The sequence below is a fragment of the Rousettus aegyptiacus genome, unplaced genomic scaffold (assembly GCF_014176215.1).
Source record: "Rousettus aegyptiacus isolate mRouAeg1 unplaced genomic scaffold, mRouAeg1.p scaffold_m13_p_1, whole genome shotgun sequence".
In the NCBI taxonomy this organism is placed as follows: Eukaryota; Metazoa; Chordata; class Mammalia; order Chiroptera; family Pteropodidae; genus Rousettus; species Rousettus aegyptiacus.
The window spans coordinates 130,709,780-130,724,419 of record NW_023416284.1 but is presented as its reverse complement, the minus strand read 5'-3'; the positions used below and the strand labels follow the sequence as shown (position 1 = coordinate 130,724,419).

Genomic DNA, 14,640 nt, shown 5'->3' with positions numbered 1-14,640 from the left:
GGCGGATGCAGGGCCCTGCAGGGCTTGCACGTCTCCCTTGATCCAACCAGGGAGAGGCAGAGACTCAGAGCCTGTGCACTTCCAGGGAACAAAATAGCAAAGGGCCTTGAGATGTTGCCAGGCAACAACCACAAAAGTCAACAGCATTGAAGCTCTAGTCTGGAGTGCTGCTTTGTTCCGGCAGGTTGAGCCCTTGTGGGTCCCAACTTCCGGCAGAACTGCTGCATGGGAACATCAAGTCCCGTTTGAGGGGGTGACCCATGAATTACACACAGGTGATCATAAGGGAATACAGAACAAATGGTCCCTGCTACTCATTTTGAAGAGGCCAGCTCCCACTTAGAGGGGCGGGCTCTGTAAGGGAATATTCCAGGGGAAGGATTCCTGCTCAGATGAAGATGTGCTGCCAGCCAGGATGACAGGAGAGCCCAGTCAAAGGTAATCAGCTTATAATACAGCCTGAAAGGAAGTGGGGGTGTTTTGTTCCCAGCATGTGCTCAGATATGGCCCTTAACTCTTCTCACTGGACACTTGCAGGTAGACTGAGTTATTTACAAGGGAGAGACCTCCCTAGGGAGGGGACGAGCCCCAGGGTAGGGGACTAAGGGTCATTTAAGAACCACAAGCCACAGAAAGAAGCCTGGAAAGACTCTCCCCTCCCACTGACTCTAGGGGACCTGAGAGCCCCAGGAAGTGACCTGGTTACTCATTACTCTAGCCAAGACTCAGAGGTTGGGTCACAGCTCCTTTTGCTTGCTTAGGTGTCTCTGACCCTCCTTGCTGAAGGGCAGGCCTTTCAGACCAACGATGCCTGCCCCATGAATGAGGAGCCGGATTCTCCTCAGGGCAGCTGCCTGGAGTGACAGAGTGAGAAGGAAAGGTGCTCATGCTTAGCCATTCCTTGAACACCATCTTTGTTTAATGATATACTTATATCCAAGATCACACAGAGAAACGGAGCAAAAGGAAGATAAAGGAATTGAGACCCAATTTAACCATCTCAAGGAGGGCAGTTGCAGAGATGTGACCCACAAGGGAAAAGAGATTAACAGGAAGAATTTAGGTTAGATTAGTTTGATAATTTCAAAATGACGACAATTCCTTTCTTCAGAGATCATGGGACATACAGTAGATCAGGGTTGTGCAATCTTTTTTTGAGGCAAATAATGTCTGTCTATATTATCTGTAGCATTAAGAAAATAGGAGAGATGTAGAAGAAGGAACATTTTAACACTAGTAAAATAAGAATGGTACATATTTTAGAAACAATATAATATTCAGATTGAATAGGGTCTTTGAGTTTTTAATTTGGTTGAGGTCAGTAAAGAAAACAGGAGTTCAACAATTTTTCAGGATTTTGAATCTTATTTGTGTCAGAACTACATATAGCTAGAACCCTGGTCACTTGGCCCCTCATTTAGGTTTTAAATGGTAGAGGACTCCTGCCAATGTTTTTAGGTGCCCCTAAGGCTCTCTTATCATGTACAGTATTATTCTCAGAGTCTCGACTGCCCAGAATCATGTAGATTTGGGTCAAAAACTTCAAAAGTTCTCAAGCTTGATTCCATGAAGACAAAGTTGTAAAGACATTCAGAAGAAAATGGGCAAAGGAAAAGGGCCACAGGAAAGTGAGGAAAATAAAACTTTCCATTTTAAAAAAAATTACAGTTTAAGAAACCTTGAGAGCTTTCTTTCCTTGTTGGAAATGTTTTTGTTTACCTGTCTACCTGTCTATCTGGATGACTGACACATCTCATCTGAATCTAAGTTGACAAGAGGCAACGAGGGAGTAAATTTCTTGGATGACAAAAATCAGGATTCAAGACAATCTCAAATTGGAAGAACAGGCTATTTTTAACAAGACAAAATGTAATGGGAGCAGATGTAAAATTCCTGCACTGAGGGTCAAGAGTCCAATCACGAACGGGCAGGGGTTCTGAGACTGTCCTGTAAAACAACAGTCTTCTCTGTTAAAAGGGTAAGTTTCCTGTGCCAAAAAGTTTCACAATGCTTCTCTAAGTCTTACTTTAGGGATCCTAATAATCATAAATAATTTGGAGAGATGATATGAAATAGGTATTGTTAGGAATTCAAATATAATGGCTTAACTAACAACGAATTCCTTCCGAGGTGATCCGGTAACTGCCAGGGTAGGGCTTGCTCCTAGAAAGGTCCACCAACAAGAAGGACCGAAATATTTCAAACAACTTACATGGCTGTGAAGGGCTCCTTTAGTTCCTATAGAGCATCCGTCCCTAGATGATAAAGCATTGGTTAAGGGCACGCACGTGCTTCACAGCAAGCCGCTTAGAATATATTTTCATTTTTCTTAAATATTTTTATTAAAATGTAGCTAGCATGCAATATTGGTTTCGGGTGTATACCACAGTTATTCTACATTTATATAGCTAAAGAAGTTATCACCATAAGTCCAGCAACCATCCGACACCATACAAGGCTACCACAAGATTATTGACTATATTCCCTATGCTGTCCACCACATCCCTATTACTTATTTGTTTTAGCTACATTTTCAATGGGTTGACACACTGACTTAACAAAGCACAGTGGTCCAGTGCATGATGAACTATGGTTGTAATACTAGCAAAATACAAGTGGCACATATTTTGGAGAGGACTGTCCCCTTTTGTTTTCTGGTTTTTATTAGGAATCACTGCCTTTTCAAGAGCTGTCAATATAATCATGTGTTTCTCTCCTTTAATTTATTGGTAGAGTGAATTATGAAACTATCCTTGCATTCCTGAGTCAGGCTCCACTTGGTCACAGTATTATTCTGATAACTGCTGAATTCTTTTAAGTAATGTTATTAAGAATTTTTATACTGATATTCGTAATTAAGATTAATTTATAGTTCTTATACTATCTCTTTTTCTCTCTCTCTCATTTATATTTACCTGGTTTCATAAAACAAATCTAGCTTTCTATTTTATTCTGTGCTTTACAATAGTTTAAATAACACTGGAATTGTTATTTTTTTTATTGTTGTTGTTAAAATGTGAAACTGGGCTGTCAAACTATTTGGCCCTAGTGCTTTTTTAAAGGTTACATCTCTACTCATGTTCTTAATCAGACTATTTAAATTTTCTGCTTCTTCAGTCATTTTTATGATTGAATGATTTATTGTAGTCAAGTACGCAAAACATAAAATTTACCATTTTAACCATTTTTAAGTGTACAATCCAGTGGCATTAAGTATAGTCACAACGTTGTGCATTTCCAGACTTTTACATCATCCCATACAGAATCTCTATGTCTATTAAACAATGACTTCCTATCCCCCCCCGCCTTTCTCCTGACCCCTGCTAACCTCTATTCTACTTCTGTCTCTGTGAATTTGCCTATTCTAGGCACTTCATGTAAGTGGAATCATACAATAATTGTCCTTTTGTGCCTGGCTTATTTCTTAGCAAAATATCTTCAAGGTTCATCTATGTTATAGCATGTATCAGAATTTCATTCCTTTTTAAGGCTGAGTAATATAGGTCATTTTAAGGCTGAAAAATTGTGTTACTGCAGCATAACCACTTTATCTATACACAATATTTTATTTATCCATTAATCCATTAATGGACATGCTGGTTGCTTCCACCTTTCAGCTGTTATACACAATACTATCAGAACATGGCTGTGCAAACAACTGTTCAAATTCCTGTTTTCACTTCTTTTGGGTATATACCTAGAAGTGGAATTGCTGCAATACATGGAAATTCTGTTTAAGTTTTTGAGGAGCCACTATACCATTTTTCACAGTGTTTATACCATTTTACATTCCCACCAGCAAAGCATAAGGGTTACTTCTTCATATCCTTGTCAATATATGTTATTTTATGTTTTGTTTTCTTCTGTTTGATAATAGCCACCATATAGGTATGAGGAGGTATCTCATCCTGATTTTGATTTAAATTCCCCTAATGACAGGTTGAACATCCTGTCATGTGCTTATCGACCATTTGTATATCTTTAGACAAATACCTATTCAAGTCCTTCATTGACTTTAAAATTATAGTTGTTTTCTTGTTGTTGAGTTGTTAGAGTTCTTTATATATTCTGGATATTAATCCTTTGTCAGATATATGATTTGCAAACATTTTCTCCCATTCTGCAGGGTTGCCTTTTCACTCTGTTGATAGCATCCCGTGATATACAAAACATTTTTAGTTTTTATGAAGTCCAATTTATCTATTTTGCCTGTGGGGTCAACTTTTATAGTTGACAATTTAGTAGAAAATCTCCTATTTAAGTTCATATTCTTGGAGTCTCAAGTTTCCCAGTAATAACAGCTAACACTTACTGAACCCTTACAAAACCAAGCACTCTCCTAGGCACTTCGTTATATCACTTAGTCCTCCCAACCACCATAAGATGTATGTGACAAACACTGGACCATTCCCACACCCTTTTCTTCCAAGCGTATGGGAGGAGAGTACTTCTCAGCCTCTCTGAAATCAGTATTGCCACACACCTTGCTCTGGCCAATGAAACGAGTGTGTGATGTATCAGTTTAAGGCTGAAGCATTTGAGAGCCAATGGGCAAATCTCCACTTTCCCTTCCACTGCCGCACTGGCACCAACAGACAATATTCCAAACGGCGGAGGCTCCATCGCTCTGGTCCCGAGTGAGAGTCATGACGGGTGGAGCCTCCTCTCCCACCCAACCCCATTGACCTGCAATGGAGATATGAAATGAGCAAGAAATAAACCTTAAAAAACTTTTAAGCTTCTGAGATTTTGGACTACTGCATCATAACCTGGCAATTTTAAGGTTGCTGTCATTGTTGCCCCATTTTACAGACATGGACACTGAGCCATAGAGGTGCAATAACTTGTTCAAGCACACAGCCGCTAAGCGGTACAATGATATTTGAACTCAGGCTATGTCAATTCAAAGTATATGTTATCATCAGTTTTTATGTGATGAACCAACACAAGGCACCTCTATGTGAAAGAAGGCTCAGTACTGGGAGGTGAGGAGCCCAGCTGTCTCCCAGTGATTGCAAGTGCTGGGACAAAGCTTGCTATTAGAGAAGAAACTCATATTTGTATTGCATTGTTTTTTTAATGCTTATGTTGTCTTTGTCTCTTTCTTGTTTGTAACTCTTAGTATCTAGAATTTGGGAGAGTTTCAGCCTAGCTCAGTTATGCTAAGAGAACCAAGAGCTGGGGTTGCTTCTATGAAGGAACCTTATCCAAGGGTAAATGCAAATTTCATGAGACCTGAAACACATACAATGTTGGAGTCTTTCCTTAAGATAAAGATGACAAAATTAGATTAGGGGCATTGAAAGGAGCTAGAGCAAGAAAGGGCCCTGAAGCCAAAACTCCATCAACTTCAGGGTAAAGCCTCCTCTGTCTTAAAGTGAAGCTTTAAGTGTGGCCAGCAAAGTGAGAAAGCCACTCGGGAAAGCACAGTGCCCAGGGACAGAGTGGAAGCTGGTCTGACCTTCCCTTCACTCCGAAAGCCTTCTTCCTGGTCCAAAGCTTTGTAGATTCTGGGGTTTGCTTTAACAGAAGCAGCTCCCTTTTCTCTCTGGCACAGGTCTGTATTCTGACAGAACTACCACATGTACATCCAAGAATTTTCTTCTGTAGTCAAAGCAGTAGGTATAATTTACTTGACAAACATTTACTGATTGAGTATCAAGCTAAGTACTGAGAATTCAAGGCTGATATAAATAAGGTTACTGCCTTTGACAGCTCAGTGCCCACTCATATGTCCTACGGACTTCCCCAGGGACAATCATTGCTCCTTCTTGACAGCAGAATAGCCCAGATGGGGCACTTCAGAGTATTACTCCAAAGCATGAAGGTGTTAGTGTGGAGGATACAAGCTTCACAGGGCATGAAAACACCAGAGACACACTACCAGAATCAAGGCAATGGAAAAACCAGAGGGATTCAGGCTTCTGGGATGCTGCTTCACTGACTGGGGTAGAGGGAGGGACAGATGTTGGCTGCAGAGCTGCACAAGCCTAACTCCAAGAACCACGGACTCCTGTCCTGGGTTGGCCTTACGCTGAAGCTGTAAATTGTGGCCCTTAGGACACAAATAGCTTTAAAGTAAAGCATTTTGTTATTCCTACCTTCTCCTTGTAATTTTTTAAAATTAAACCTTTTACTTTGAGGTAACTAGATTTATATACAGTTTTAACAAATAATCCTTTGCTTAGTTTTCTCCAATTATAATGTCTTGCGAAACTACTGTTCAATATCAGAATCAGGATTTAGACACTAATAGTCAAGACACAACAACTCTATCACCAAGATCCCTCCTGTTGCCCCTTTACAGGTACATCCAACCTCCCGCCCCTCGCCTGCCTCCCACTCCCATCCCTAACCCCCGAGAAAACAGAAATGTTTTCCATTTCTCTCATTTTCTCAAGGTCACATACATGGAACATTGCATATGTCAATAGTTTGTTCCTTTTTATTGCTGAGTAGTTCTGCATGAATGTACCATAATATAACCCTTCCTTCACTGCAGGGCAGCTAGGTTGTTTTCAGTCTTTCGCTATTGCAAATAAGGGTGCTATAAACATTTCTCTGTAAGCTTTCATTTCTCTTGGATAAATGTCCAAGAGTGCAACTGCTGAGTCACACAGTAGTTGCATATTTAGTTTATAAAAAAAAAAAAAAAAACTGCCAAACTATTTTCCAGGGTGGCTGTAATCATTTATTGTTTCTACCAGCGACATATATGAGCGATCCAGTTTCTCCACATCCTTGTCAGCATTTAATGTAGTCACTGTTTTTTTATTTTAGCCATTCTGATAGATGTAGTGATATTTCATTGTGGTTTTAATTTTCATTTACCCAATGCTTAATGATGTTGAACATTTTTTCATTTGCTTATTTGCCATCTCTACATGCTCTCTGGTGAAATGTCTCTTCATATCTTTTGCCCATTTTCTAATTGGAAAATTGTTTGTTATTTTAGTGTTAAATTTTGAAAGCTCTTTATATGTTCTAGATACAAATCCTTTGTCAAATATGTGGTTTGCAAATACTTTCTCCCAGACTGTTGGCTGTATTTTCATCTTCTTAACAGCTGTTCACAGAGCAAATTCCGATGAGATCTAATTTATCAAGTTTTCCCTTTATGGATTATGTTTTAGGTGCCAAGTCTAACTTTTTGCCTAGTCCTAGAGCCTGAGATTTTCTCTTATTTTTTTTTTAAGTTTTATAATTTTACATTTTACATTTAAGGCCATTACTCATTTTGAGTTAATTTTGTATAAGGTGGTAGGTCTAGGTCAAAGTTAATTTTTTTTTAACCTATGAACATTGCTCCAAAATCATTTGTTGAGGGTTTTTTAGTTCTTTTTGCACCTTTGGGAAAAAGCAGTTGGACGTATTTGTGTGGGTCTATTTCTGGGTTCTCTATTCTGTTCTATCGATCTGTGTCAACCCCTCCACTAATACATACGCTCCCCAATACTGTACTATATAGTTCACCTTAATATCGAGTCCAAAAATTCCTCCCATTCTATTTTGTTTTAGCTATTCTAGGATCTGTGCCTTTCCACATACATTTTAGAATAGCTTGTGTACATGCACAAAAATCTTTACTGGGATTTTAGTAGAAACTGCATTAAATGTCTAAACCAATTTGGAGAGAATGATCATCTTAACTATGCTGTCTTCTAGCTATGAACATGACATGTATGCATCTCCAGTTATTTAGGCCTCCTTTGATTTCTTTCATCAGCATTTTGTAATTTTTCAGATCCTCTACATGGTTTCTTAAATTTATACCAAAGTATTTCCTTTTCTTTGGAAATAAACAGTATTGTGTTTTTAATTTCTATCTCCACAAATTCAGAGTTAGTATATAGCAACGCAACTAATTTTTGTGTTAGTCTTATATCTTACAAGTTTGCTGAACTCTCCTGTTTTAGGAATTTTTTTAAATAGATTACTTGGTATTTTCTATGTAGAAAATCAGGTCATCTACAAATAGGGACAGTGTTATTTCTTCTTTTTCAATCTGTATGACTTTTATTTCCTCTTGCCTTGTTGCTGTAGCTAGAATCTGTAGCACTACATTGAATACAAGTGGTAAAAACAGATATCTTTGTCTTATTCCTTATCTTAGAAGAAAGCATTCAGTCTTCCACTATTAAGTACATTCGTTGTAGGTTTTTTGTAGATACTCTTTTATCATGTTGAGAAAGTTCTTAATTCTTAGTTTGCCGAGTGTATTTTTTTAACCACAAATGAATGTTAGATTTCATCAAATGCTTTTTCTGCATCTGTTGACATGATCATATAATTTTTCTTATTTAACCTTTCAGTATAGACGAAATGTTTGTGTCTCCAAAATTCATATGTTGAAGCTTTAACCCCCAGCGTGATAGTATCTGGAGACCGGAATCCTATGGGAAGTAACTGGGGCTAAATTAATGTAAGACACCCACGATGGGATTAGTCCTTATGAATAGAGGAAGAGAGACCAGAGCTCTCACTCTCTCCGTCATTGTGAATAGTGAGAAGACCACTGTCTGTAAGCCAGGAAGAGGGCCCTCACAGGAACAAATCTGCTGGTACATTGATCTTGGACTTCCCAGCCTCCGGAACTATAAGAAATAAGTGCCTGTTGTTTAAGCCACCAGTATATGGTATTTTGTATAGCAGCCCAAGAAGACTAAAACAGCTGTTGATAGAGGGATTACATTGATTGATGTTGAACCAGTGCTGCAAACAGGATAAGTTTCACTTGCTCATGGTGTCTAATTTAAACACTGTTCAATTCAACAAAAACATAGGCTGAAAGAAAACCAAGCAGCTGCCACCTACTCTCACTCACCTACCCCAGATCTTTGGTTTATAACAACCTAAATATACAACAGCCAACTCTCACTGGAAACAAACTGATAGGACTGTGAGAAAGAATTTTCAGTTTCCAATCAAGTTCCAGGTTTACTTTATCTTCTGAAATCTAAGTCATTATAGCTTAAAAAGGAAAGTAATAAGGGACTCAGAGAATTCACCAACAGACCATCTGCACTGGCATCTGAGCAGAGGCCTCAGTGGGTAATTCACAAGTTTTTATTTTAAAGGTCCTTTCCTCTTTGGCGGCTTCATTCATAGCACTCCTAGAATATGTGGATCAGGTGATGATGCTTCAGAAGTCTTAGAACAGGCCGATTACTGGCTTGGAAGGAAACCAGTAATCCTCCGCGGCATTTCTTTCAGAAAAGATACAGGTACGCATTTAGGATTTTAAAATGCTGACACCCAGCTGTGCCATTCATTACAACGTCTCCTCTAGCGTAGTTAGGGCCTATTAAATATATGACTCTAGGGGGGTTTTGCCAGTACAGTAATCTACATTATGACATACTCGGCTGTGTAGTTAGAGGTTTCAGATTTAAGTGTACACTGCTCAGGCAACAGAGTGCCAACCACACAGACCATGAGATCAGGGAATGGTGGGCGACTTGTTGACTGAACAGCCAGGTGCTGGCAGGGCCTCTGGGCCAACACACCCACCAGGCCTGCTCGGGGCTAGAGAAAGAGGGGCAACTGGGTCCTGCCTCCACCCCCACTGAACATCACTGTAAACACAGGCAAGAGCGAAACAGGAGAGGCCCTGCAGAGTGAGGAACCACTCCCAAGAATTCTTCAGAGGCAGTGACAGGGAGGACAGGGCAGCTCAGAGACTCAGGGCCAATCCTGGGACTCCCATTCCAAGCAGCCTCAGCAGCCTGTCCTAGGAAGCTTGAGTCAGTTTTGAGGATCTACCCCAAGTTTTGAGGCTTGCTCTCCCCAATTACAGCATGCCTCCCCACAGGCCCAGGCAGGGGGTTCGTGTTCGACCCATATAACACCAGTTCTTACATTGTCCCTCTCCTTCTGGGGGCCACCTCCCCTTCTTTCAAAAGGCACCGCCTGGGGGTGCCTCCCTGCCTTTGATAGAAAACACTCGTCACAGTGCTGCCTGCCTAATTAACACCCTCATCATCATGAGTTAACAGTTACTGAGACTTTCCTAGTATTGACCCAATAACTTTCCATGCCTTGTCTCATACACAAATCTCAGGATAATCACAGCAGGCATCTATCTCTCATACTTCAGGCACATATTTCCTGGTAGTTAATTTGTTTCTAATTTGAGTTACCGATATTTTGTGTTCTACAAAGAGCCAAGACTTCTAGATGTGTAACCACTGACTTGGCCCATGCTCAATAGAGAATGTTGTCCCACCTCACATGCAGGCTCTGAGACATCAAAGAGAAATGCCTGGAGCGGTGAGCAGTTCTCCATCCGGCTGCTCATTAGAGTCACCCAGAGCTCTGAAACCCCCCAAGCCAAAGCTACACCCCAGACCAATTAAATCAGAAACTGTAGGTGTGGGACCTGGACATCAGCATTTTTAAGGCTTTCCAGGTGATCCCATGTGCAGTCAATACTGAGGACCCCTGACCTAATGTGCCTCTGAGGAGCATGAACTCAAATGAGAAAACAGTAATTATGATAATAATAACTACCATCCATTGAGCTCCGTCTACATCTTTATTACACTGTACTTAAGCACTCTGCATGGATTACCTCATTTAATCCTCACAACAAATCCTTGAGGCAGGTGTTGCTATGCTGATTTTACAGAGAGGAAATCCAGGCTCAAGGTGGCTAATAACTTGCCCAGGGTCACGAAGATGGTAAATGTGATTCACTGCCTCTACTCTTGTTAAGGAAAAATTGGGAAAGATTTTTTTTAAATGGGTGACATTCATAGCAACGGAGAGTGGAATGGTGGATGCTATGGACCAGGGGAGGGGGAAAAGGGGAGTGTTTAAAGGATACAGAGGTTTGGAAGATGAAAAGAGTTTTGAAGATGGACGTTGCTGATGGCTTCACAACAATATGAATGTACTTAATGCCACTGGACTAACTGTACACTTATACATGGTCAAAATGGCAAATTTTGTGTTATGTATTTTATAATAACTTTAAAAAATAAATTTTAAAATAAAATGGGTAAGAGACAGACGAGAGAGACAGAGAGAGAGAGAGAGAGAGAGGCTGAGAGAGAGATGACTAGTGTCCTGTCTCATGCACAGCACACTTCCAGAGTATCTCATTTCCCTTCATGTCTTTGAGATATTTCACAAGCCTGTTAAAGTCTCAGAACACTGAAGAGAAGGCAAATAGATTGTGTCCAGCAGAGATTCAGTGTTTATTGCCCGGTTTTACATTTAATAAGCTATTCATTTCCACTTTCCTGATGGTCTACGTATTTGTAATTATTTGAATTCTCCTTTAAACCAGTTGTAACATCTTACTGGTTCCCTCGGTAACTGGTTAGTTAAATAAAATCTTAATACGTGTTTATTTTATAGCTCTTGCTCAGAATTACCACCATATGTCAAATTTCCTTGATGATTTCTGAAGATAATCTGCAAAGGCCTAAATTTACCCAGTTGAGATTTTCTTCCCACAGGGCAATGCTTTTAGCTACTGTAGAACAAAAAGCTGATTTTCAGTTTGACCTGACACGTAACTGTGTATCCTCAGCACCTCCACTATAGATCTAGCTGGGAGCAGGACCAGGAGATGATGGCATCAGCACTGCGCAGGCTCCAGCCCTCACCCTGGACATGAGACAACACCGGGGTACTTACTAAGTAAGTGTTGCCTTGGGAGGAAACTCTGTTTTCCAGCTATGAGTGGAGGGTGGGGCAGGGAGAAAAGGTGTGGAGGACCCACCTCCTCCCCTCCCATCAGCCACTCCCTTGCTTTTCTCCCAGGCATAAAGCTCCTGGAGAGGATGCTAGAAAGGCAGGATGAGTTCAGAAGGAGAAGAGGGAGGAGGGAGCGGTCAGGAAGGAGAGCCCAGGATACCATTGGTCACAGTGTGCTTCCAGGTCAGTCCTCACAAGCCTCTCTCACTCTGCCAGAGGAGCGTACCCTGACACAACCTTTATGCAGAGCGGTTCTGCTCTACAGCTGTCAAAATTACAAGGATGCACGTCCTGACCCAGCAGTGACTTAAAGATATCTGTTCCACAGATATAACCACGCCTGCAGTAAGACCTCAGGGTTAGTCACTGCAGCATAATTTGTAAGAACGGAAGGTAAACATAATCTAAAAGTCCATCAATAGCAGATAGGTTAAACCAAGTATGGTTCATTGAATAAAGCAAAGTGAAGAAGGGTATATGTCATATCCTACAACTTATATAAAAACAACTTGTAAGGCACATAGAGACACATTGTTTGTACATATATGCATGGACTATCTTAGGAAAAAAATGCAAGAAACAGGTAAAACAGATTGCCTTCAGGGAGGGAGACAATGAGTGGTTGGGAGACAGGTAGGAGACTTAACCTTTTGTACCTTCTGTATTAGAACCATGTGATTGTATTACCTGTTCAAAATTTTTTGATTTTTTACATATCCTTTTAAACAAATGGACAGAGTTTTCTGGAAGAAGCATATTACATAGAACACGTTCCTTCAAATGAACATTTTCACTTAACCAGCAACTTCATAGACATGTATTCCTCCCACGGCCTACTCCTGGGGACTGGCAGCTTTCAGGAAAGGACTACGGACCAACAAGCTGGCAAACACAAGTACAGGCCCACACCATTCCAGTAGGTCCTAATAGCAAACACACACCCACGGGATCAACAACAAAGCAAATGAACAACAAAGATCCTTGGTTTCCACCACTCCCAACCCCCTACACACCACGGGAGGCCGGCTCGGAAGACGCCCCTGGAGATTTGCCCAGACGCAAAAGAGCAGGAAGCCCAGGCTGTAGTAGGAACAGGAGGGACCTGCATGCAGAGCCTCATCTGCTGTGTTTCTTGAGGCCCCGAACTTACATAGTTTAACTAACTCCAGCCTTCTCTAGGGAGCAGGTGCCAGAAAACATCTCCCATCCCTGCATGTTCTCCATTTCTACAAATACTATCACGTGTCATGCTTGGGAGTGGGGCGCAGTCATTCACTAGGATGGGGAGACATGATGTGAAGGCTCCACAGGACTGAAAACAACCTGTAAATGACTGGAACGAAGTTAGTGAACCTCCTGAAGTATATTTCCTTATCTATAACAATTATTATATTTAGAACAGACATTTTTTAAAATCAAGGTATAATTTATATTCAATAAAATTCCCCCTTTTAAAATATTGAGTATGATGGGTTTGGATAAACGTATACAATCATACAAAACCACTACCACAAGCAAAGTAGAGAAGATTTTTATTCTCCCACCACCCCAGAATTCCATCCTGCTTTTTTATAGGTCAATCCCTTTCCACGATCCCTGGCCCCTAGCAACTATTTATTTTCTGTTTCTATAGTTTTGACTACTCTTCTAGAATGTCATATAAAAGGTATCATATTTTATGTGACCTTTTGTGTCTGGTTTCACATGCATAATGCTTTGAGATTCATTCATGTTGTTTCTTCTAGCTCATTCTTTTCTATTGCTGAATAGTATTCCCCAATATGTTTATCAATTCACTTGTCTGAGTTGAATGAGATTTACTTTAAGGAAATGGCTCATGTCAATTGTGGAAGCTTGACAAGTCCAACGTTTATAGGGTAGGCTGGCAGGCTAGAGACTCAGGGAAGAGCTGATGTCACAGCTCAAGCCCAAAGGCAGTCTGGGGTCAGAATCCTCTCTTCCTCCCAGGAGGTCAGTCTTTTTCTCTTAGGGCCTTCAACTGATTAGACAAGGCCCACCACATTATGGAAGATAATCTGCCTAACTCAAAGTCTACTGATTTAAATGCTAATCTCTTCTAAAAAATACATTAACAAAAACGTCTAAAATAATGTTTGGCCAAATACCTGGGCATGGTAGCCTAGACAAGTCGAAATATAAAATTAAACATCATGTAAGATCGCAAAGATTTTATCCTCTTCTAGAACTTTTACAGTATTAGTCCCTACATTTATGTCTATGATCCATTTTGAGTTAACACTTATAGGTGGTACAATACATTCACTTTTTAGCATATAGATGTCCAACTGTTCTAGCATCATTTGTTGAAAACATTATTCTTTCCTCCATTAAATTGCCTTGGTGCCTTTGTCAAAAATCAATTGATCACATATATATAGGTCTATTTGAGGAATTCCTATTCTGTTCTCTTGATCCAATTGTCTATCTTTAAAAACCTATAACACCCTGTCTTGATTACAATGATTTCATAGTAAGTCTAGAAATCAAGTAGCAAAAGTCCTTAAACTTTGTTCTTTGAAACTGCTTTGATTACTCTAGATCCTTTGCATTTTCATATAAATTTTAGAATCTACTTCTCAATTTCTACCACGAAAGCCTATAGTAGTCACTATTAAATGCTGAATGCTATGCTAAACAGTTGTCATCTCATTTAATCTTCGCTGCAATCCCAACAGGTTGGAACTACCCTGATTTTTCAGATGAGGACACTCAAGACCTCCTGCCTGGTACTCGGACCACAACTCTCAGACTATGAGATGGTTGTTGTTGCATTATCAAGATCTCGAAATGGCTACCATATCCAACACTTACTATGTGCTAAGTACTGTTCTAAGTACTTTGCACATATTGATTCAGTTAGTGCTTAAACGACCCAGTGAGGTAGCTACTATTATTTAATCCTCATTTTATTCATTT

The 14,640-nt window shown here is 40.2% G+C and overlaps 1 protein-coding gene and 1 long non-coding RNA gene across 3 annotated transcripts in view; one reads left to right on the top strand and one right to left on the bottom strand.

Annotated features, from left to right (window-relative positions):
* The window catches only part of ANKRD6 (ankyrin repeat domain 6), a 187,488-nt gene that overhangs the window by 59,638 nt on the left and 113,210 nt on the right, over positions 1–14,640 (bottom strand). The gene's annotated exons all lie outside the window — the stretch shown is intronic.
* LOC107508659 lies at positions 153–14,622 on the top strand. Its single transcript, XR_001596368.2, has 3 exons — positions 153–438; positions 11,537–11,646; positions 14,400–14,622. It is a non-coding gene; the product is annotated as an uncharacterized LOC107508659 (long non-coding RNA).